The 26324-nt window shown below is 37.9% G+C and overlaps 1 protein-coding gene across 4 annotated transcripts in view; it reads right to left on the bottom strand.

Annotated features, from left to right (window-relative positions):
• The window catches only part of KCNMA1 (potassium calcium-activated channel subfamily M alpha 1), a 523843-nt gene that overhangs the window by 235838 nt on the left and 261681 nt on the right, over positions 1 to 26324 (bottom strand). The window lies entirely within an intron of this gene.

A 26324-nucleotide genomic window follows, 5' to 3' on the forward strand; every position in this document is an offset into this window, starting at 1 on the left:
TGGGAGATTTCACAGCTAATTCCCAAAGAACAACTTCTGTTATGAATGGTACAACAGTAAGCCAGGCAGGTTTTTCTCAACATTTGGCAATTTTAAGGGATTATACAAGGTTTCATCTATTTTGAATAAAACAGCCCTGTATAAATGTGCAGCATAAACTATTTTATCTCGTCTTTTTGAAAGGTAATTTTAATGTTAACTCTATTCCATTCAGATTCTTCCTTTGGCAATGAAAAGGAAGTTCCCACATACGGATATTCTCCAAATGAGAAACCTGGGAGGAATTCTGCAGGCTACTCGATCAATATCGTACCATGAGTTTGAAAGGAATAAAGAGTATGATCTCATTGTGAAGAAAATAACACAGAACAAAAGTCCCAGAACTAGAAGCAGGACTCTAAGGGTTAATTTTCACATGCAGATTAAATTATTTTTTTCTCCTTTTCTCAAGCAGTCATTGCACATTTTCATTTTTCTTAAAGAATTAAGTCATACTGTATTCAGTTCAGTAGCATCCTATAGACAAACTGGTACCATGCTCTGCTTCAATATATCAGCTTGTACCTAATTTTTTTTTTAAGTGATTTATTTGTGATACTCCTAAGAAATGCTTGAGAAGACGAAAGGTGACATCCCCCAGATAAACAGCATGTCCCAATATTTGCACAAATTGCCATTCGCTTGGCATCAATATTTAGTGGTCAGAGATTATGCTTCATTGGGTGTAAAAATCAGTTAATCCTGGGATGAAAAGAAAATTAAGACAAGAGAAGGAAGCTGACTAACAACACATTGCATGACTTGATTGCAACAAATAAATCACAGTGTATCATTCCGGTTAGTATTCTGGCAGTTCTGCAAACTCAAGGTTAAATTAACGTACAAGCAAGGTTCTATGCATACTAGTAAATTGTGGTCCAATTAAAGGCAAAAAATAAAAAACTGCGGGGGATTAGCTACACATGCACTCAGTTTCCAGTCTACTTATAAACATCTCAGCTCATACTACTCTAATGATAGCATGCCCTTTCTTAAATTCAGGCACTTCACAGCAGCAAACATTTCCCTGGTGAACAATGACAAAGGATTTTAAGAAGTCTCACCATTGCATGAAACCGTATCCAAAGTGATTAAATCCAACAAGCTATGATAGATTTTTTTTTTTTTTTTATCACATTCAGTACATCATTCTTCTACAATACACTGAATTTGGGTGGGTGGCTGGGTGGGAGGGAGGGAGGGAGCAAGCCAATATTATATTTGTGGTAAAGGCCCATGCAGCTGACAAGTCCAAAGAAGCAAGAACAACATGGATTTCAGGAAGGCATTTTTAATGCTAGTCTAGGGTAGACACAAAATCTTGGAAACTTCAGAGGAATTTCCCAGCCTCTGTTGTAGTGAGTTAATGAATGTGGAGTCTCTTTGACACACTTTCTCCCAGACCTCTTACCATGTGCAGTTGAGTTGCTGTTCCTGAGAAAACCTTTCAACTCACTCACCCATAGCTTCCCCATAACCTCTTATAGCAAGAAAGCAACATACAAAAAATAAAATTGGTTTTATGCATTGTAGAAGAAAATGGGGAAAAGCCAAAAAAGTGAATGGGGCTATTTGTATCTCACCTGTGATCAGATCCTCCAAGGTTAACTTGAAGTCATGGATCTGAAAAAGGGGATAAATGTGCTGTGCTGGTCCTCATTTTGTTATTGTAGAGGAAATGGGGAAAGATGTGACATATATTATTCATACATCTGGTTTCCAAGATTCCCTGAAAAACAGGTAACATGTTTTTGCCTAGATATTTAGCTAGGTGCCACTGAGTCAGTTCCAACTGACACCAACACTTGCCATCCTGACCTTAGTTTGGGATCACTGCTCCATCCTTTAGAGATGAGCTACAACCGAAGGCTCCAAGGTTATATTTGTCAAGTGTTAGTGCTACAACTGAGTTGTACATCAAGGACATACTGTGAAATTACTTGGTGAAAGTGAATAGGGTAGTTTCGGTTTCCCATTACACAGTTCAATTGTTCAAACTCAAAAGTGCTCACAAGTATTTTGTTACCTTACATACCATTATTATATGCTGTCAAGCTATTATGCTGTCAATATGAATACATTAAGGATATATAGTAAGGATACACAGGGCATTTAGGGGGAAAAAAACATGTAGTTCTGGACCATAACATTCTAGCATATGTACATCCATAAGTCCATTCTACCCCCTTTAAAAGATCATGAACATATGCCTTAATATTTAATTCTGTATTTTGGATAAAAGTATGCGTTCAGAAGAATGTTGTGTCTAAATATGAATGTCCACTGAATTTTATCTCATCGTTCCTTCATCATCCATATTTGTAGACCTGCAGAACATATTGTTCATCATTGACCTCCGGGCCAAAGTATATCGGGTTGTACTGATTGACCCCTTCATGATTATCAGGGTCTTTCATAAAGTCCCCAAGTAGCTAAATTCAAAGAATCACTTTACAATGATGATGAAGAAGAAGAGGGGGAGGAGGAGAAACTTAGAATCAGAGATCCCTGCATAGCATGAATCCAGAGACACTTTGAGAAAGATGGGGCATAGCAGACATTTCCTAAAAAAAAGTGCTGAACAGTTAGCAACAACACTATTTCCATTTGTCACTGAGTGCCCAGCCATAGCAGAGATGTGCTTTTAGTTCTGCTTAGTGAATATGACCTAATGAATCACTGTAGGTTGTTTCCCAGAGCCTAAGGAATCCAAGCCGAACCCCACTGATACAGTGACCTTGCAGACAAGAAGTGGCAATTCTAAAAACCTTATTTTCGGATCTTAAAAAGAACTTAGCAAAACTACTTAGCAATGTTATCTTCCCAGATCTCATCACTCTATTTCCCAATACTATTGGCATAGATACTGTATGACCACTGCTCCCTATACATGAAGAACAACGTCTACAATTTTTCACCCAAATCAGCAAATTTTCATACAATCTCATCATAAAGCTACCAAATTTCCCCACTATAAAACCTCCACCACCTCCTACCAAAATAAAATAAAATAAAATAAAACATAAAAATTCTGTGAATTGTTGACAAACTCAACTTATTCCAAGGAATTGTTTTGTTATAACAGGTACACTATGCTGCTGTTGTGAAAATGGTTCAGTCTAATGTTTCTAAAGATCTCTATGAATTATTGTGTCACACCCAGTTTTCCCAACATATGCTCTGAGTTCAAGGAAACAAGTTTCTGCTTAAGACTCAGGAGTTTTCTTCCTTAACACTCACTCCCGACTCCTCCACAAAATAGCCAAGATTGTAATACTATAATAAGTAAAATAGGCCAAGAAAATTAAGGTGAAACCTTTACTCAGTTATGAAGGTTAACAGCTGATTTTAAGCCAGCCATCATCTTCTGCAGCCCAGCCTGTAACTCAGAATAAAAGGGGGGGGGGATATCACCAATACCACTCTAAATTTCTTGGAGAAAGAACAAGATAACTTCTAGCCAGCAGATATTTTTCCTTTCTCCCCCCGCCCCAGGTTTTGCACATAAAAACCAATTCAAAACAAATAATTGTTCTGCAGCTCTGCCAGACTATTAAGAAAACCACCATACTGCATACAACTGGTTTCATTCTAATTGTAGACAGGAAGTACAGAATTAGTTGCCTGTAATGTCTTCCTTCCAAGCTATAAACTTTCTGGAAAGTAATTAACAATGAACAATGGAGAAGTTCTAAAAAGCTGTAAATTAATTATTCAATTATCTATTAGAAAACATGCTGACTAGACAACTAGACAAGTTGTTCTGTGAAAGCTTAAATAAAACATACATTATAATGATCTCAGAAGATGACAGAGATCAACAGTAAAAGCTGAAAGAAACTGATAAAATCAGTATTATATCATTAGATTAATATATAATCAAGATTAAGGATTAATAATACATTTTTTCGCAATATAGAAGCCTGAAACTTCAAAATGTATTTAGGTATGCCCTATAAAATGTGGTTCAGGTATAGAAAGATCTGCCAGATCTAATATAGATCTAATATTGAAGATTTAAAATAACCTGGAAGATAATGAACAAGTGCATGATTGGATATTACAAATATAAAGTTTAAAAATGATTTGATTGATAGAATTCAGTTCATTCTGCCCTATTATTTCTGTTTTGAGGTTTACATTATCACAGAGTAACTAATAATAAGTGACATCATCACATTACAGACCTTTGGAGAAAACATTTAACAACCAACATATAATTACATAGATCTGTTTAAAATACGTACCAGCAAATTTGCTCTTAAGGCAAAACTAAGATAAAGCAAAAGTAAAATATGCCACTGTTTCTACAGCTCATCTACAGTAATTCACTGTACTAAATTTTTAATTAAAAACAAAACAGACAACATATAGCCCAAATTTAGCATTTGAAACTGACTTCAGTTAGAAAATATAAAGACATATTTAAATCTCTTCTACTGAACCTCATTTAACTATTCCGTTTACACTACTGTCTTCTGGATGAGGCCACACATTTTCAAGTCTTATATCAGTTTATATGCATGAAGCAAGTTCCTTAAGAATCTTTTAAAATGTTGAAATAAATTGAAAGGAAGATTCCAATGTAAACACGTAGGATCAAGAAGAGAGTAGATTCACCTGGCAAGATTAAATGCATCTGGCAAGGTCCAAAAGTAAATATTGACTGGAATTATTTATTTCAGTGAGGAAAAATTAGACATACTTACCTCTCACAATGAACTAACTGGAATTAAAGTTTAGCTAGATGCTAAATATCTTAATATACTCAGAATGAAGAAAGTTTCATGTTAATTCATTTGATTTTTATTTTATCTTGTATCAATAAATCTACAGGTTTCAAAATATGAAATATAAAATACCTTCCTGCTTGAGACTTAGAAATGTGACCAACTTTTGAAACATTTCTCTTTTAAAAGCTAGAGAGGAAAGTGGCTTTATTAGTTCATGTCAGCAGTATATTTTTTATTTTTTACTTTTTTCTACTGAAATTTTATTATATTTTCAGAGCAACCTCTGATGGTGAAGAAGATGTGTTAAGGTCCATTTGACCTCTATTCTAAAGGGTAAATTGAAAGCAATGCCTGTGGAATATTTTTAACCAATCTTTCAGTGGTTTCCAAGAGAAGCATTACAAAATAAAGTACTGTTATGCATGGTTACTTTGGTGTTCATTGGGTTACTGTAAATACAGTATGTATTTAGTGCCTCATTCTTACATACATATACAGTATTTAAATCTTACACAGACTCTACATGAGGAAGCAAAGAAATGACTCGGACATTTATGAAGATAAATATCTTATAATTATCAACCACTTCATTCCAAATGTCCAATGCAAACAGTTGAATCATGCTGGTAAGAGTGAATTCAGGACTAACTATCCTTTTGGCATTCCCACTCTCTTTGTTGGATGTGCTCGAAAAAGGGCTGGAATATTCAAGAGTAATAAAGCTTGGCAAATTAACTTGGCTTTTGTAACATTTGTATGAATCCCCACTGGCTAGAAGCACTGCCCTAACTTCTAGTACATAAATCCGTGCCATTAATAGCTGCGTGATACAGAGAACAACTGCAGGCACAGCTTTTGTGGTTACTGAAGGGCCATGAAAAACAAAGCTTAAAATTTATTAAGGACAAATGAACCCTGTGGGCCAATCCTGCAAGTAATTTTAAGGATACCTCTAGGAATGGACTTGGCCATTAAAATCTATGGCTTTTCCATCCATTTGTACCTATCCCCCATACCACAGGAAATTTCTCCATCTCTCTGTGGGGCATATGAGCTACTGTTTAAGAAATTCAGTTGCTATATGGCTGAGTTTTTGGATAATTTCCATTCCCCCATCCCTCCAAATCAGAGTTTGAAGCTAATTGTACAATCAGCTTCACTTTTCCAGATCTTGGAGTACAGAGTATAGGCAGAAAACATGATGAGCCAATCAGTGTTCTCCCTCTGGGTGACCAATAAGAAAGGACCAAAAAAAAAAGTGATTCATTTTCTGTCCTACCACAAACGTAAGTCCTTGAGCCAGAACAATCCTCTCATACCTTCTTGCCAATTCCATATAAAAAAGGAAATAAATACATTCATAACACAATCAGCATCTGTATTTTCATTTTTTTGGTTTGATACTTTGCAAAAAAAAAAAAAAGAAAAGAAAAAAAATCTGAGTTTTTCAAAAACGTTAAAGCAGTTTAACAGTCAAAGTGTAATTCCTTCTGCACTGAAAATCCTGTTGAGAACTGTGAGGAGGCATGATACCATGTCATCCATTTTGGAACCAGATGTTGAAGTCTATAATCATCATTGTAAGCTGTATCAGCAGTTGAAATGAGCAGGGAGGAGACTATGAATTCCAAACAGTGTCTACAGACAGGTATTAGAAACTGGAAACTGAAAGTTCCCTGACAGGAGATATGGTTCTGGAAGAATCAAGATCCCTTCATCCCCAGTCCATACAAGAGAAAATAAATTGCTAGACTACCCAACAATGAGGCAGTCATTTGAAAACCCCCAAACAGTCTGATACTTTTTCCATAAGTTAATCCTCTGATGAAGAGAAGGAGAAAATAGACACAAGTATTGTCAATTCTATCCCAGTGACCTTGGTCTGGCCCACTGTGTGCAGGAATAAATGCAAAGGTTTGTCAAGAATCAAAACTGCCCCTACCAGGCTCTGCTGAATTTTAATATATAGACCACCTGGTACTGTGCTTTTGTCCGGTTGTAGGCAAAGACATCTAAGCAGTTGCTGTGAAGTGATAACTGTGAAGCTGGTAGGCTACCTTTCCCCTTTAAGGATCTGAGAGCAAAACATAATGTCAGCTAAATTCAGAAGAAGGAGGAAGGGTTAGGCATGAGCTCATACTAAGAAAAAGAGAGCACCCACAAGCTCTGCCAGGCTTTGTCACTGCAAATCTTTTTTTTTTTTTTTTAAGTTGTGGGTTATACTACAGTGGAACTAGAAATACAGTGGTACCTCGGGTCACGAACACTTCTGTTCATGAACAATTCGGTTCATGAACAGCTCCGTTCGCAAAATTTTGCGTCCGTTCGCGAACACCTGATCGGGTGACGAACAGGATCCACGGCCATTTTCCCTCCCGTGACACGTGGCCGTGGCTTCCTGTAGGGAGGGGGACTCTCCCTCCAAGCAATAACCGCCTCCCCACCCACCTTCCTGTCCTCCACGCCAGAAGTCGCGTCGAGGAAGGTTAGCGTTCTCTCTCTTCATACTGTATTTTGTTTCATATTTTTGCGGTTTTAAAAAAACAACAACATATGGTTCAGAACAGATTAACCGTAATTACATTGAACCTTATGGGGAAATTTGATTTGGGACGCGACCAATTCGGGTCGCGACCAGAGTCACGGAACGAATTAAGTTCGTGAACCGAGGTACCACTGTATCACCTGTTAAACACAGATGACAACATGAGGAGCAGAGGGGTGCAGAGTTGATTCTTGGAGTGGTAGTGCCCTTAGTTTAAGTTGGTCTTTTTAACTGTACATACAGTCAATTTTAAATCCTTAAAGGAACAGAATTAATACACCAGATAGTAGATTGGTAGCCTACAGACAGAAAGTCAAAGAGATGGATCTATATATTTCAGGGCATATATTGAATTCTGTAAAGATAAGTGACTTGTGAATCTGAACAATATGTCTTGATGACCTCTTATAGATTTAGTGCCCAAAGCTGGGTCACAAACTAAATTAATATTTTTTTAATATATTTTATCTTCTTGACAGTTAATGTATTGCCCTGTCTAGAGTTAAAAAGGATTTGAGGCTGGCACAAATAACTCAGTTCCAACAAAAAGGTTATTGAATATCAGGTTCTATCTATTTGCAGGTCCAGAACTGTACATGGTGACGAACTGACTCCAGGCACTGTTTGAGGAACTGTCAGCCTTACTCATAAATGTAATTCTTTGATACATTTTCAGTCTGGGTGATAAACAAAGGGCAGAGGTTCCCAGCCTTTTGAGCTAGTGGGCACATTTGGAATGTGGGCCCAGGTACTCTGACAAAATGGCTGCCAGTCATTTAATGGCCAGTCATAAAACATCCATTTATCAAAAGGCAAACTTCTGTGATGCAGGATGCTGTCTACTGCTTTATCTTGTCATTGTCTCCACACTACCAATGCCCACCTGCAGACAGATTCCAAGCAGAGCATTACATTGCAGCCAACTTGTCCACTACCACCAGTCTTCTCCAACCAAGAGATGCTGGGCGTACTCTAGATGCTGTTTTCAGATCACCAGTTCAACTATGGCCCGACCATTTTTTGTCCTGCCACCAGGTGAATTAAATCTTAACAAACCCCAAATAATCTGAAACACAGGGTTTAAGTGTGCATTCAACACAGCCTCCTTTGTACAAAAGGCCTCTTCTGTTCAATGAGCAGTTAATGTTCGTGGTTAATGAACTTTTCTGCATGAGGAAAGAGAACTCGATTGCAGTCTCAGTCTCTCTCTCTAGCATGTGCATGTCATGTTTTCAACCCTACTTTTTCTTTGAAAAGTGAAGGCTTTATTGCTTTTAAGACCGCACCATTAAATGCCAGACAGCACAGTCTGAAAACCCATTCGCTTAGCACAGCAGCTACAGAAATCTGCAAAGATCCAAAACTGTGCTTCAGAAATTTAACCCACTCAAATCCAAGGACATTCTCATCTTTCCATATAACAACCCTCACTGACAGAGGGGGAAATGATAAAACATTGATATGGGGTTTTCTTGTGATCTGGAATCTCTGGGATCCATCCCACTTTGAAGACTGGGGTAGGAAGACCGACCTTCCCAGAAAGAGATACAGCTAGAAAGGTATTAGTTTAGCAACCCTGTGAGCTCCGCAGCACATTTGGAAAACAATAAAGTGCCATGCAGCCCTAGAGAGAAGCATCCTTGACTGTAATGCCGAATGTTATCTGCTTTCTTTTCCATCTTTATTAAGTTTGATTTTTTAAGGCTTTATTGCAAATCACTTAAAATAGTCAGGGAAAAAAGGATGGTTTGAAACTACTAACTTGCTTTCAGGCAGTAAGGCTGGTGCTGCTGCTGTGGTGCACGGTCACCTTGGATGTTTCTGTTTGCCTTTTCTTTTCTTTTTCTATTAGTCTGTTGGCTGCTTATTTGCATTTTATGGTTTTTAGATTGTTTTATATATTGCCTTTGTGACAGATTAAAGCGTATAAATATTTAGATCAACAAATGAATATTTCCAGTAACGCCATCAAAAGTAAAAAAAAAAAAAAAGACTAAGATGTTTTTCTTTGCACTTTTGCAATCGGAGCCATCTACATAAATTTTCATGCTCAGGGTAGCAGTAAAATACCATCATCATTCAAAAACAATTTTCCTTCCTCATTCCCCTCCTATCGGTCATGGAATTCTAGAGAAGAGCAATCAATCTTGAAACAAAATCAGGCAGATTATGTTTTGCACATGGACAAAAGCCTTGGAACAAATCTTTAGTTGCAAATGGAGGTTACAATCTGTTAAAACTAACTTGTGGCAGGACTCAGCTGAGAACTTATTTACTAAAGTGCTGATAAATTGGACCTCATCTGATTTTTAAGATGTAATTTGATGAATACCTTTCAAAACAGAACATTAATGGACCACACTTTGGGATGATTGTGAAATGAAGGAACCATTCTAAACCCACTTGCTAGGTACTGCAGAGAGAAAGCCCTTTGTGGGCTTTACTTCTAATAACATTAGTATGGGAATAAAATAATTAAGAATTAATAATTAATAGTGCATAATATTGTGTAGTTCATTTTCAAATTCAAAGCCCATACTTTTCCTTTTCCCCTGATGGAGATTATAATCTTTGCTTTGTTTTGTTTTAAAATCAAAGCAAAAAAAGACAATTGCCTACCTTAATTTGTTAAAACCGGGAATTACCAAAAGCCAACTCCTTGCTATGTATGTCTGGAATACCTCCATCCCCTTCATTAGGTGTGTTCCTTCTCAGACATTTTAGCTTGGGTACTTTAAATGGCATAGACAAATCAAACAGTAAGGATTTCTTTGAATCAAATTCAACTCAGGTATCTCAGGTATCTATTTTTTTCTTGGCAGTTATGCATTTTTCTTGGCAGTCATTCAGAAAAGGTTTGGCGCTGCATTCTTTGGGGACTTTTCAATGGACCAGTCTAGCTTCCAGCCTGAGATTTCCTGGTAATATCCCACTTACATCTGAGATCACATCAGGTCTGAGGTTTTGAGATCAACCAAGGTCAGTTAAAAGCATAATAGCATTCTTCATTAATTCATTCAAGACATGGGTAGCATAGCATAGAGTTTATTATGGTCACAGACCAGAGTTAAAAATAAAAATAAGAATAGAAACACAAACAGGATAAGAATATTACAACTGGGGTTGAGTTTATTGGTGGGCAGTCAAGATGTCGAAGTTTATAGGCAGTACAAGAGAATTTGGCTGTGTTCAAGGAAACTAAATCATACTGATCTCATAAGTATTGTACATAAAAAAGATCAGAATTTCCTGGGTGTTTTCCCAGGCAAGAAGTTATAAAGTGTGTCCTAGGATCCTTACAGAGGGTACAGTATAACAAGACATGCTCTGTAGTTTCAATAGCCCCTTGTCCAGAGGGGCACAGTCTTAGCTCAAAGGGAACTTTTTTTATACATCAGCCCTTCAAAACTGTTGCGGACAGAGAAGTGCTCAGGTTAGTCCTCTTCAGAATTTGGAGATGGTTATATGATGTAAATATCTTACCTGTTGGCCTTCTAAGTCTTTAGTACATTGTTCAAAGGCACTAGGAATTGGGTGTACTTCCCAGTTTCTATAGTGGTCTTGTTCCTCTGCCTTAAACAGTGGCCTAACCACTAACTTACTGATAAAAAATGACTGGGAAATTCTTATTATCCTATACCTTTCATTGTTAATGGTGTAAGAGCAAGGACCTTTTATATATATAAAAAAATGAAACTTCAGATCTGGAGGGATAGGAGAAAGAAATGTAGTTGGTATAAACCAGGAGACAGGAAAGGAGAAATAGAAGGCCCCGGGTGTCATCTTCTCTAGCATCCAACATTTTTCTCATGGGATCTGATCTTGTATATTATTTGGCCTTTTTCATTCTCTTGCTTTATCCAAGGGAAATGCACCTTCATCCACTCTCTTCCTCATCAATATCCCTCAAAATTCCACATACTTTTGGCCTCCAGCTTGAGCCATTTCTGCACACAGCAGAAATATTTAATGGTAACCATGTGTTTGTTTTACAGTGTCATCACTATTAATAGTGCTTTTATGGAATAGTATAATGGAGGAAAGCAAGCCTCTACTATGAAGAGCTTCTGTGTCTTGTACCTTCCATCTAAAGTTGTGCTTAAGAGATAAAGCTTGAAATGAAGGTGAAGAACCTGGTGAGGGAAAGTTCTTTTCGATCTGGGATAGCCTTTCTCTCTATAAAAATGCCCTCATGTTGAATATTACTCCTGGGGACTGTATCCACCAGTTTTTCTGGCAATGTTACAAAAATTGCTTGCCATTACCTTCTTCTGCGATGTCTTTGACGTCCTAGTCTAACCAACAGCCCTTAATTTCTCTGTGGTTCCCCATCCAAGTACTGCTTAGTTTCTGAGATCAGTCAAAATCACCTAAGTGGTGTCACCTGCTGAGACCTTCACAATATAGTCAATAGTTTTTTTTTTTTTTAAAAAAAACATCAAGCAAAAATGGACTAGAGATCGTCCAATCAAGATAATATCAGAACTGTTCTCATTTACTCAAAATATCACAGATCCATGGCCTTTATTCATGCATTTAATGCTTTGATTGCATTCAGTGTTCTGGCTGTTAGAATAAGCCCATTAGCATGCACCAAGCATTAGAACAGCAGTTGATACTGATACCAAGAGACCCAAATATATGAAGTTGCATCATGCAGTGAAGCTAATCCTTGGGTCTGGGCTGCCATGCAGGAGGGAAGGGGGGCAGGAAATAAAACCTACATCAGTGAGTCTGCAGAGCGGCTCCTAGATAAGAGTTGACATGAGAGAGGGGGTTATTTCAGCAACACAGACAGAGGCTGTAAAAATATATCACACACAGCAAAAAAGCAGACCTTGTTTTTGTTGTTTTCTTTTTTAAAGGGAACTTTTACTGTATATCCAAGAGAAAGGCAAAGAAGACATAGACAAAGTACACTCATTTTCAGATTAACTGGCTTCACTCAGTAATTTTGGAATAGCTTCAACGCTTAACCGAATCCCTGAAAGTTGTTGATTCAACCCAGCCTGAAGCATGTCATTTCTACAAACCTCAGTGAGTACTGGCCTGAATCAAAGCAAAAAGGGTTCTCGAAATTTCTTCATCCTCTTTCTTGCTGGAAAATCATCACCAAGGAGTCTGATAAGTTGCAGACGATATTACCTGTTTGGCTGTCTTGTTTATGCCCCTACTGTCTTTCTCAGCCTAGAACAGAAAGAGGGGTTCTAAACTGTCACGTTCTGCCAGTTCTGCAAGACTGTACCATTTCTTAATGAGACCTGAGAGCAAGCAGTGTATTCCTACTGCAATCATAACAGAATAAAACCAAAAACCAAAAACAAACTCTGCCTGCATACAGGAAACCAGCACCACAAGGAAGTTGGAACACGACTGTGTGCATTTGTGTCTATGCGTGTTGAATAGGCAAAGCATTCAAACTTTTCTACCATTTTGCCCAACAGCAAAATTTAGCAGGAAACTATAGAAGGATGATCAAAATGCTGTCTAGGCAATGTATAGGTGGCTAAACCAAAGTTTGATTTAGCCACAGTTTGTCAGAGAAGCCAGGTTCACATAACACACTATGCCAAAACAAAGCCATATTATTTTATAGACTACCCTATGAGTGACAGCCATTCCATAAATGAGGGGAAAGCAATCAAGACCATCCAGAACTTTTGCATTTCTCAAATCTTATGGTTTTGTGGAGGTCTATACATGCAAGTAATAAATAAATAATTCCCATAAGCCCCAGCTAACAGCAAGGGATTGTGAGAATTGTACTCTAATGGTCTGGAGAGCACAAGGTTGCCTATCTCTGAACCATTTCACCCCATTAACTGAAAGACCCTCCTACCCAAACTATTAATCCTTTGGAAATCAGTTTACTGTTGCTTAAACCATTCTGTGGTCTTGGAGATTAGTCTGTGGCATAGCATATTTATTTACTTGATTTTTATCCCAGCTTTCCTCTAGGAGGTCAAGGTTGCTTATATCAGATTCCCATTCATTTGATCCTAACAATACCCCTGTGCTGTGGCCAGATGGGCTGAGAGTCAATGTCTCGTCCACAGTCACCCTGCTAGATTCCATGCTGAGGAAGAGACTTGAACCTAGCTGGGTCTCCCTCTTCCTAGACCAACAGCTTAATCAGCATCCCACAGTAGTTCTAATCCAGAGAAAGAGAGAATGAGGAAGCCCTTCTCAATTTTATCTATCTATCTATCTATCTATCTATCTATCTATCTATCTATCTATCTATCTATCTATTAGTAGAAACTCATCTTTTTTCACTTGCCAGTACAACACTTTGGGCCAAAGTAGGTAGAATGAAAAAGGAGTACTGAAGGCTAAGCTAGTGCTATGAACTAGTCAGTTCCTGGCTGTACTAGCTGTTAAGCCCTTCAGAAAAAAGGTAGTTAAGAACCTGGAAAGCTACCATGCCTGGGAGATTACTTGCAACTGGTTTCGGTAGGCATATCTGTCTCACATTTTAGGTAGCCTGGATTCATATGTGATACTAAACTATGCCTTGCTGAACAAGCCCCTGTTATGATCATGCTAAGCATGGATGACAAACTGCAGAGATGTGCACATCACACTAAGCTTGTTTGGCAGCTCTAGCAGGGGAGCACAGCTACCATATACCCTTGACTAAAGATTGGTACTCTCCTTCTATCTGAGATGGTTGTCCTTTTCCACCAAGTGCACAGTTTTGGGAGGGATGCACATGGAGGAGAGGAAGGAAAGAGATGCCTAACTAGCCAAACAGCTCAGCCAGATCAACTCTGGCAATCAATGGTGTGGCAGATGTTGCAGGCAGATCTCCATTACATTCCATCGTACTAAGCCAAAACTAAACCCATTGCAATGTATGGTCCCACACTTCCATTTCATGAGTTTGTTGTAAGACTGATACACTATGAGGAAAAGGCTGGTTATGGTTCTAGCTCAACTACTTATTTTCTAAAAGGAAAGAAGTAGAAAATCAAGTGAAGAAACTGGAGAACCCAAAATTCTGTCCCCAAGCCACAATAATCAGCTCTTTTAAGACAACATTTGAGTGTTAATTATAAAGTGCTGCTTTCAAATATTAACCAAGAGAGAAGTACGTTCAGTAGGTTCAATAAAACAGAATACATTTGGTTGAAACTGTCTCAATAGAAGAGAATATATGTAGCTCAGGGTTGAACTGTGGGGGCCTTGGTGCTCTCTGAGCTTGGGTGTTTGCTTGCAGATGTTTCATTACCCAACTAGGGTAACATCATCAGTGCAAGTGAATGTGGGGTTTGCTCCCTGTTTATATACAGTAGCTTGCCCTGCTAGTTTTTCTACAGTGTAAGGACTGTAACAGCCCCTATGTAGAACAGGCAGGCAGAGCACATCTATGAACATCAGCTAGCAGAAGACATGATGAAAACTCCTTAATCTCACAACACATGGACAGACTTAACCATAGTTTCAACTGGGAAACTGTGAGCATCCTAGACCAAGCTAAATCCAAAAACTCTAGGGAATTCCTGGAGGCTTGGTATTCAGACAAATCAGCCATCAATAGATGTTGTTGTTTAGTCGTTAAGTCGTGTCCGACTCTTCGTGACCCCATGAACCATATTGCGCCAGGCCTTCCTGTCCTTCACTGCCTCCCTGAGTTTGCTCAGTTTCATGCTCATTGCTTCAGTGATGCTATCTAACCATCTCATCCTCTGTCGTCCTCTTCTCCTTTTGCCTTCAATCTTTCCCAGCATCAGGGTCTTCTCCAAAGAGATCTCTCTTCGCATTAGGTGGCCAAAATATCTGAGCTTGAGCTTCATTATCGATCCTTCCAATGAGCAATCAGGGTTGATTTCCTTTAAGATTGACTGGTTTGACCTCCTAGCAGTCCAGGGGACTCTCAAGAGTCTTCTCCAGCACCACAGTTCAAAGGCATCAATTCTTCGGCGCTCGGCCTTTTTTATGGTCCAGCTCTCACAGCCATACATTACTACTGGAAAAACCATAGCTTTGACTATGCGGATCTTTGTCGGCAAGGTGACGTCTCTGCTTTTTAATATGCTATCTAGGCTTGCCATAGCTTTCCTCCCAAGGAGCAAGCGTCTTTTAATTTCATGGCTGCAGTCTCCGTCTGCGGTGATCTTGGAGCCCAAATAAATGAAGTCTGTTACTGCTTCCATTTCTACCCCTTCTATTTGCCAGGAATTGATGGGTCCAGATGCCATGATCTTAGTTTTTTTAATGTTGAGTTTCAAGCCAGCTTTTGCACTCTCCTCTTTCACCCTCATCAAGAGGCTCTTTAGTTCTTCTTCACTTTCTGCCATTAGGGTGGTATCGTCCGCATATCTGAGGTTGTTGATGATTCTCCCTGCAATCTTAATTCCGGCTTGTGATTCTTCCAGCCTGGCATTTCTCATGATGTACATCAATAGATACATAGAAATAAACCATATTTATAAACCATTTAAAAGAGGCAATAAAAAAGCTAAGAAGGAAACAAAAAAACCACAACACATCCTCTCCAGCAGCGAACATCCAGATAAGCAGGGATTAGCACCAGGCAAACAGTCAAGCAGAAAACATTACCCTAATCAAGGGACTACCAAGGAGAAAACCACACTCTCATCAAAACTGGCAGAGCAAGCTTCTGTATATAAACAGGAAGTAAATCCCACTCTCACTTGCACTGATGATATTACCTAGTTGGGTAATGAGACACCTGTAAGCAAACAACCAAGTTCAGAGAGCACCAAGGACTCCTCGGTTGAAACTGTGCAATATAAGGAGCTCTGCATTTCTACCTTAGAAGTCAGATTTGTGAATTTCTAAGATGTACAAGTCAAGGAGGGGAAATGTATTCATGACAGTTGTAATTTCAATCATACACTCTAATGTAAACTGTATGTATGTGTCATATAGGCAAGCACATGTTGCTCAGAAATATTGCATTAAACATTTTAAGGAATCAACAACCTTCTAAGCCCTTCAAGAGCCCCCCCCCCCCAATTGGGGGACAGGATCTGGCCCAATTTTAAACCCAATTTTTCTATTGCCATCTTCTCTCCCCACACCAAATTCCGTCCCATTCCATTTTGGCTTTACAGAGTTATCTTGCTGATGGAGAGTGAGAATTCTCAGCCATTTTACATTATTTCTTTCCCATATTCCATTGGGTCAAAAAGACTAAAAAAGGATACATATTCAGCAGCTGGGTAAGGAGAGGAGGCATCCAGTTAACCAACAATAAACCACAACTCATTAACCAGGTTCTCTTGTTCAGACAGCTAGAATGCCCCAGGACTAAATTAGCCAGAGAATATCTGTATCAAGACTATGAGGATACATGGATGAACACACAGGATTTTACATTCTGTATCTCCAGAAATGCCAACCTGACATGTGGGCATATCATACGCATCTACCCAAATAGTTCATGCTCTGGACAGAGTAATTTTTTACATGATGAAAGGGAATCAGATTTAATTTGTTCAGATTCAAGCACCTTATTCCTATTATTTAGTTCTGGTGCCACTGCTGCTGCTGAAATTCCACAAGTTCCACTGAAGGTTTGGGTGAAATCAATGGATGCTCTTATGAGTAACCTATTTCTATAGCAATTTGATGAGACTGACATTAATTGTTTACTTTTTGAATGTTACTTGTCCTGGTTGAGTTCAATTCCAGAAAAATGTTTTCTGCATGTTGAATAGCTCAGAGAACATTTCATAACAACTGGTTGCCATTGTCTTGTTAAGGATGTTAGGTAGTTTAGTGCTATTCTATTACTGCCACAATTGGAGCTAAGATCTCTTTCAAATATATTTTACCTCTGAAATATACCTTTTCAATGGTTGGAACTCTATTACAAATATATTCACAGTATACTGTATATGACATTCGGAATTTTATTCTTAGACAAAATTGATCCTCATGGCCAATATATCATGTCACTTCTAGGTTCTGGCTTCCTCCTGTTGCAATTGCAGGGTTTTCTCTGTTTGGGTGTGTGTGTGTATGTGCATTTGTAAGTATGTGTGTGTGAAGTTTCTGTTCGCAAAGTTGTTCCAGAAGTAGCAGCAATCCATGAAGGGTGTTTCATCGGGCATTCTGTAGAGTGGAAGGAACCCCAGGGTCAACCCACCTTACATCTTCTAGTCTACCAACATAGTGGACATCATGACAGGATTAAGAGGCCGAAACTTGACAGCATAAGCAATTTGGTGGACTGTCACTGTCAGAAACACACAAAATGCTTTTTTATTGTTTCTCTCTTTTAAAGAGGGAGAAAAGGGTTTTCCTGTGAAGAGGAAGTTGCTGCAAGATTTCTGTACTCATCTGGTAGTCTGAAAGGGAGCATTTGGACTGACTATTGTTTCACTTCTAATGCTTCAGATTTCCAAAGTTGGAAATATGTACATTCCCATACTGACCTGGTATCCTAAAAGAGTCAGAACACCACCCATAAACTTATGCTTCATTTCACTTGTGACACTGCAAGATTTGGCTATGAAAAAGCTGATTTTCTGGCAGTGCCTGTGAGTTTAGCATTTGGTTTTTCATGTTTGCACCAATCAAAGAAATCCTGTACAAATCATTGCCAAAACCTAATTTTAATGAAACTGTATTTCAGCTTAGATCTTCTAAGAAACAACATATTCTTAATAGTTATCCATGTCCTACTCTCTGGATACATGCTGGTGCTGTTAGCCTTATTTTACACTGCTATTTTAAATTGTTATTTTTTTTTTTACAAGGTCATGAAATGGGAAATCAAATAGATGGAGGCAGAACAGAAAAAAAAAATCAAGATCTGTAGTTGAAGTAGGGATTGGATTATATATGGACCTGAAAATGCAAATTCAGAAATTGAAAAGATATTTGGAGAATATGGACCAAATTATTTCCATCACAATTAAATTCTGTCTAACTTCACTCTTGCTCTAAAGGAAACTATTTCAAACACGAACATACTGTGGAAATGGTAAGAAATATCACATACATGTTTGAGGTATAGCAAAATAATGTTTGGTTGCTTTTGCTTCTGAAAGAGTGTACCAAAAGAGTTACCCCGTAGAATACCCATACAACTGAGTTTGCACAGATGTATGATAGGAAATGTTTTATGTTTGTACAATTCAGTCCCATGTTCTGAAGATCCCCAAAGAATTCAACAATCAAATCAACTGTGCTTATTGATAATATTTGGGTAAAATAATTGAAATTCTGCTAATTGAATATATGGATGTCATAGACTTAGGTTTAAACAGATGATACAGAAAAAACACACTTTTATTTGCTAAATAAGTAATAGAAGTTCAAGTCTGTTAAGCTACTAGAATAGATCTGAACACATGGGTTGAAGAGTAATGGATTCCCTTCTGATGAATGATATTAGCAACACATTCAGCTTATTAATGAATTCTCTCCCTGGTCTAAAATATGTGTCAGGTTGATAGTGAAAATGAAGCTTTGCCATGATGATCAGAAAACGTTCCTCTAAAGCACAAAACATGCATTTGTCATAATAATTGTTGTTTATTGTATTTCTCTTACACCAATGGCCACCAGTGAGTGCAGTCCATCAAACATACATTATTTATTATATATTACATTATATATTGCAGCCTAGTGTCATAAATATATGGCCAAAGTCAAGCTTTGAAGGGTCATCTGTAGCTTGAATAACCAGATGATCTGCAGTACTGATACTTATCTCTAAACCAGGAGTGTTTCACCTCCACTTTCTGCAAATCAAATCTCTAAAAAATACAAGAGAAGACTCATCTTTGTTTTCAAACCTACAGGCAATCATATCAAATCCAAAAGAATATATTAGGTGGTCCAAGAATTTTGTCATAACCCATTGATTCTTTTCCTTTTCTATACATGAGCCAAACCAAACGTTAAAGCCTAATTTAAGCGAATGGCCATCGTCAAATCCTGCATATTGGATTCCACGTGTAAACTATGCATGGGAATTTTCTCTTGCCTATTTTTGAAGGAATTGTCACACCATCACAATAAGACTAAACTGATTTCTCTAAGCAATAGTTCACCAACTTGTTTCTTCTGGCATGGCTTCAGAGATATTATCCCAAAGTAATGGAAATTAAATTAGCACTACTTTCATGAATCTCAATTTCTAACTTAAATCATAATTCAATTAAACAAAAATATGTAGCTAGAAGCAAATGAACGCCCACTTCAAAGAGTAGTTCCGGAATAGTTTAAATTGTTTGTGAATGGCAGAGGTTCCCCATGTGCTTGGTGACCAAACATTTATGGTATTTACTTAGGGCACAACATAGATAATCCCATAAAGGCAGACAATAATTAGGAAAACAACCTAATGGTAAATGCTGATAAGCAGTGGAACGGTCTGGTTAGAATAGTGGTGGACTGGCCCTTATGTGATGTTTTTGAACAGAGGCTGGTTGGGCACCTGATAGGAATAGTTTAGTGTATTCTTATTCCAGAGGGCTGGACCTGATGGCATAGTTCCCCTCCAACATCCTTTCTACATGGGGATAAGAGATGGCAAGTGATTGCACGGACGCCATGACATCATCTCACAGATGCTGCAACTTATGGACTTGCATCAAGACATCCTGACCCAAGTATATAGTCACAGCAAATGAGCCATTATATCATCACAGTTTGTTATGGATGATGCTGACATTCCATGAACACATTTAGCATGGCTAGACTTGTGCATATAATTACAATAAATGTGACCCTTCACATAAAGTCGCATCAGGAAAAATATGCATCAGTCTCACACAGAGGGATTCTATCTATCTATCTATCTATCTATCTATCTATCTATCTATCTATCTATCTATCTATCTATCTATCTATCTATCGTATTTATATAGCCGCCCATCTCACATAAAGATATAGCAGAATTATGAGTATCTTCTTATATTCTTCCTGTTTAAAAACAAAATAAAATTTTTCCATTATTAGTTGACTTCTGGAAAGTACACACATTTCTTGTTAACAGTGAAGAATTTCTGTCTAACCACAGCAGTTTCATCCTCAGAGCCATCACTTTCTCTGGCCTGCATTTACAGACATGCTTGTAAACTATGACCTTGAAAAATAAAAATAAACTGAAATATGCCTTCTTTATTGATGATAATATTAAATAATTCATAATCACCTATTTAAAGGGTGGCAATCTACAGTTAAATGTCACAAGTCCAAACCTTCATCTTGCAAAGATGCTGGAAGAAAACACTTAATTCTAGAGCTCTAACTATAAAATATATGGTGGTAGCCATCAACACATCAAGTCATGCCTGAATCCCCTAACATAGTCTAGGATACAACTAGACTATGGGGTTGAGGAATCCCAGAGGAATCTCCATTACCCAGAAAGTACAACTCTATTTTGAAACTGCGTTAGGAAGTTGAGCTGCAAGGTTAATGTCCAATGTTCTAATTGTTTTCTATACTTAGACAATACAATGTTTTCTACAACATATTTTCTCAGAGTTGGTAAGCAGCCGTATGATCTTCCCAGAATTGAAGAAGGTCCAGTAATTGTATAAATTTCAGGAGAGACCTTTTGCTCTTCGACAACTGCACTAGACAATCTCCAATTTTATACACTCGGGAAAGGAGATCTAAAAAGAGGTGAGGGGAACAACTGAAACATAGCAGTCAAAATATTTAACTTGGTCTTTCCTAGCCTGGTGTGTTGAATTACAATTTTTGTCATCTCCAGGTATTTAGCTGCTATAAGTAATCAATCCTGCTTCATTCTTATATTGCTTGAGACAGTTATTTGTAGACGAAACCAATGCAGATTCGTAACAATATGGCTGTTATGAGTGTCATATCTCACAGTAGTATTTAGCCAGCAGTGACAGAAGAAACACTGAGCTCTCCAATGTTCAAAATCTTCTCCTATTTATTAACCTTCATTCTGCATCCTTGAAACCAACAACTTTGTAGACAAACTGTCAATTTTACTTTTCCACCCCAAATCTGGACTGAAGATGTTATTGATCTACTAATGAATTTATACTTCAATTTCCCATTTGATATTCCCCAAAGCAGCTAAATATCCACTGTTCCAATTAAGAAGAACAAACTGCCTGGGATAAAACTAAACATAGAATGGGACAATTTCCTATAATTTACAGGTAGTCCTCAAGTTATGACCATTCGTTCAGTGACCGTTCAAAGTTATGACAACATTGAATGAATGGTACTTACAATGGGTTCTTTTAGTTCCAGCTGTCACAGTGTCCCAACGACCACATGTTCACAATTTCAGATGTCCCCTGCCAGCTTCCCACAAGCAAAGTCAATGGGGTCCTTGTTTAACAATGGCAGCCAGGACTGCTGAAATTGCAATCACTAAGTGATGCAATCACATGATGTTGTGCTTTATGAACACTTCACTTAGCAATGGCAATTTTGGTCCCAATTGCCATTGTAACCCGCGGACTATTTGTACTGCCTTGGTTTACTTCCTTAGAGCAAAAGTTTTACTTTGATGATTTCAACCTATATTGAACTCAAAACAGATGGTGGCATGGAATCAGATTGTGTGTATGTGTGTGTTACATGCCCATTGAGTCTTTCCCATTCTGGACCTGACTGCCTGCTAACTATACAGATGCAGTCTCCATAATGAGATGGTGCAAAGTGTATAATGAGGATTTGAAATCTCCATTAGCATTGCTTTCCAATTTTTAAAGCTTGTTTTTGCAACAAAGGAACACAAATACACTTGACAAGCTGTAAAAGGACTACTGAAGGAATTCTGAGTCAGTTGTGAATAATCTATCAGAAAACAAAGGTCACATAAAGGAAATAAAAATTGTCCTTGCATTTTTCACATCTGTTCCATTGCCATTTAACTAAGTGGCAAGTAATGATAAATTATGTTAAATGAATCCAGTAATGATGTACTCAATCAAAACCAGAACATAGCTTTTATTTTTTTCAGCCTTCTGGAGCCCAGACAAAGAAAGTGTAGTTCTTTTTCTTCAATTTTTAATTAACATTTCCAAAGTCTGGAACTGAGAAATGCAACTGGAACAGCTTGATATCACAATAGTCATGGGCAAGCCTAAAATTTAATCTGCATTTCATAATAGGACTTTAATCAAATCGTAACTTTACAATTCAGTTTCACCCATATGCTGAATAGAAGCCTGTGTTTCCTATAGGTACAGTTTTAAAACTTTTTATTTAGAGGTCAGCATTGAAGCAGAACACTTTTCTATAGACATCCCATGAATGGAAATACTCATTTATATGATTTCTCCAAAGACTGGCATATAGGTTATATTCAGAAGTTTATTGAATTTAAGGATAAATCAGTCTGATTTATAGGCTATAATCAGTGAAGCCTTTAACTCATTTGTTAAAGAATACTGCCTTTCTATAAGATTGTAATACAACAGCTCTATCGAATGATGTGGTATCAGAATTATTTTGAGCACAACAATCAACAGATATTTTAAAAATGTCTCTCCTTTGTAAATCTATGAATATTTTTTAAAAGTTCATCTACTTCTACTGCTGATATGCACATCACTTTTAAATTCAGCTCATAAAAATCCTGGCAAAGGTGACAAAGAAGACAGATTCTATGAATATGATAACTGCAGTTTACGTTGTTCTCCACTATAACATACTAAAAAATATATCAATTTTACATAATGAATGACTAATAAAAGACATTTCCATTACTGGCTGTCCACTAAAAACATTGGTGAAATATGCAATACAAATGTTAGCTATTACCAGTGCTACTATTCAGAAAATCCTGAAGATAAAATTTAGTTGATGAAAAATATGCTCTCTCTTCTCTTTAGGAAACATCTTTGGTTTATTTTATCATTCTTGTATCAGAGAAAATAATTATTGAAACATCTTTGGTTTATTTTGTCATTTATGTGTCAGAGAAAATAATTATTCAGAATACTGTGATGTATGCTTAGTGGACTAAAAAAAATCACCTCTATGGAAAAGACAACATTTCAACAAAAAATAGAAGGAAGCTATTATTACAAATTGCTCTTTCTTAACACTACTATACTGTATTTCTTGAAAGGAGTTAAGCAGGATTCTCCCACCCAGAGTCACAGCTATGAGATGGGCAGATCGATCGATCAATTGATCTGTCTGTCTGTCTGTCTCTAGCTCTAGCTACACACACACACACACATTATTGAGAATGGTTTGAGCATTCTTCCTAATCATGCTGCTTAGTTTGAGAATAAGGTAATGGAATCTAGATGGAGTCTTGTTGCCTGAGCAAAGTCATTCTGGCCACAGAGTTCCTGAACTGGGTCATTAGAAAACTTTGCCCCATGTAGCTCCAGTATATGTTTTTAACTATTAATTTTCATGAACCTATTCCCAAAGAAATACCCATCATCCTTCCCTGGAGGACCTGCTGAAGTGTCAATTTCTCAGCTCTATATGACTGAAATTGTGTCCAGAGGACATGACAGAAATAAAGGAAGAGGAGGGAGAAATCTACTAAACATTCAACTCCAAAGAATACAGTGCATCAAACCGATATCCAAAAATTTCTGTAATGGTAAAGCTTCTTACTGTAAGAGTCTTTGGGAAGCCTAATGGTTAATAGCTCCTATATTAGCTAAAATGTGTACAGGACACATAAAACAACACCCTATAACAAGGGAGAAGATAGAAGGCTAAAAACACATACTGCAAAAATTTAACAAAGTTCAATTCAGGTCATACTAATTTACTGAGTATTCAACAGAATTTTCAAGTTCTTCCCAAGGTACTGAATTCACTTTAAATTGTAAACCAAGCAAGTTTTGGGGGAGTCATTTTTTCCTTATAAATTATGTCACGTCCACATACGTCCATATGTTTTAATGTTAAACTTTTCTGAATACACATAAGACATGTTGATTTCTGGGAACATCTCCATGGTTATACCAAACACAAATGCAAGTGTCATATGAGAGTCAACACTGACAATCAACAATATTAGGCAGGTTTTATTACATGAAAATGTTTCCCATTTGGAGTATAATGTTTGACATCTCATATCACAAATGAAAACAATGGAAGCATTATACAAAGTGTACACTTTAGATACTGGAAGTGTGCATGAGGAAGTTTGAATCTTTTGGGAACAGATTATGATCTTCCCGGTACTGAAACAAGAAGCTCTTCTCTAAGAACAAGTAGGGCAACAGTAAACATCCAAAGTCAAACTGTGCTGAAGATTTAGCAGTTATATAGCAATGTTAGATAGCATGCTCAATTAAAATATGTTGGTGCAACATTTTCATAAATGACTTAGAGAAGAAGATAGCAAGCATGCCCATCAAATCTGCAGATGACACAAAACAGGGGGGAAGTCTTGCCTCCTAAGACAGGCTCAAGAATCAGAAGAACATTGGTGAATTTGAACATTGGGCCCTATAGAACAAAATGCAGTTCAATGATGAGAAATGTATGTCATTTGAGTAGAAAAAAACAGAAGCATTGGTACAAGGTAGGTGAACCCTGGCTTAACAACAGTACTTGTGAAAGCATCTGGGTTTCTTGGTAGACCACAGATGAAGTATGAGGCAGCAGCTGCCAAAAGAGACAATATAACCTTGGACTGCATCAACACAGGTATAATTTCAAGATCATGGGAAGTTATAGTTCTCCACATTGCACTGTTCAGATAACTCCTTGACTACTTGTCCAGTTGCCACAAGATAAGAAGGATACTGAGGAACTGGAAAGAGTGAAGAGTGACAGAATGTGAAAGATAGTAAGCAGGGAAACAGCCTGCCTCCTCAAGATGTGGGTGTTCCTTCTTTGGAGATTTTCAAGCAAAGGCAGGAGGTCCCTTTCATCCCTCAGGTCATTCTAAGATAATATACAGGCAGAACTCTTTCAGCAATTGCCTCAGGCAGCAACGGTTTCAAGTTACAAAGGTGCTGAAAAAATAACTTTGCTATCAAGGATTGCATTTACTACCTTCATGGCATCTCTCTCTCTCTCTCTCTCTTTCTCTCTCTCTCAGGCATGTGTTTGCCATTACAAGTAGTTAGTACACATTATCCTGTGCCTGACCCATTTCCTGCCTCTCCCGGCAGAGCAGAGAGATTGCCTAAACACATTATCTCTTCCTGAGCTGCTTTTCTGTGCAGCAGGGCCTGTCCCTAAAAAGTTAATTTGTGTTAACCACAAATTAAGGAGCTCAGCTCCATGACCTTAATTACACAGCTTGCAGCTGCTGCCTGTAACTGACAAGACTTTAATCAGTTTCACACCTTTGGCTTTTGTTTGCCTCAGCAAGCAGCCCAAGGCCAATGCATTCCTTGTGATGCATATTCCCCATTGTATGCCTGCTTACTCTCTTGTAATCCCAATGAATGTAAATACAAACATCAGTTCTCTTATTTCTAATTATCCCAGTGCTAGGGTGACCGTTCCAAAGGGTGGGGAATGGAGGAAAAGAGCCATATGTTTTGCCATTTTACCCAGCTTTTTCATGAGTCGACTTCCGGGAACCTTGCCTGCCATTTGGGCCCACCTGGCTGTTTGGGGTTGTATCCATCTGACACCGTAAAGCAAAGGAAAGCTGAAGTAAAATCATAAGTGTAGTCGCAGTCATGTGGTTTTCCACTTAGCAACCTCATCACTTAGTGACCAAGTTGCCAGTCCCAACTGTGGTCACTAAATGAGGACTACCTGTATACAGACTTGAGACCTGGATGAAATACTTGGAACTGGAACCAAAGCTCATTCTAATGGGCAAGACTTAGTAGAGAAAAATAAATAGGCTAAAACATTGTTCTGAAACTGGTTAGAAGCTTAAGATACGATTGCAAAGTAGCTCATTTGTGACTCTCCTTTTATGGAGAAGCTTTAGTGCTAGTCAAGAAACAAGGGTTCTATTTCTAAGCTGCGTATTCCAATAACACTGATAAGCTACTTGATGCACCATCTCTGAGACAGGGACTTCCTCTTGCAGAGACCTCTACAAATAATGAAGAAATGATACCTCCAGGGACCATGTTTTTCCA

This window comes from Python bivittatus, unplaced genomic scaffold (assembly GCF_059951505.1).
Source record: "Python bivittatus isolate LINGU-HERP-01145 unplaced genomic scaffold, Pbiv_v1 ctg000050_np1212, whole genome shotgun sequence".
NCBI classification, from domain to species: Eukaryota; Metazoa; Chordata; class Lepidosauria; order Squamata; family Pythonidae; genus Python; species Python bivittatus.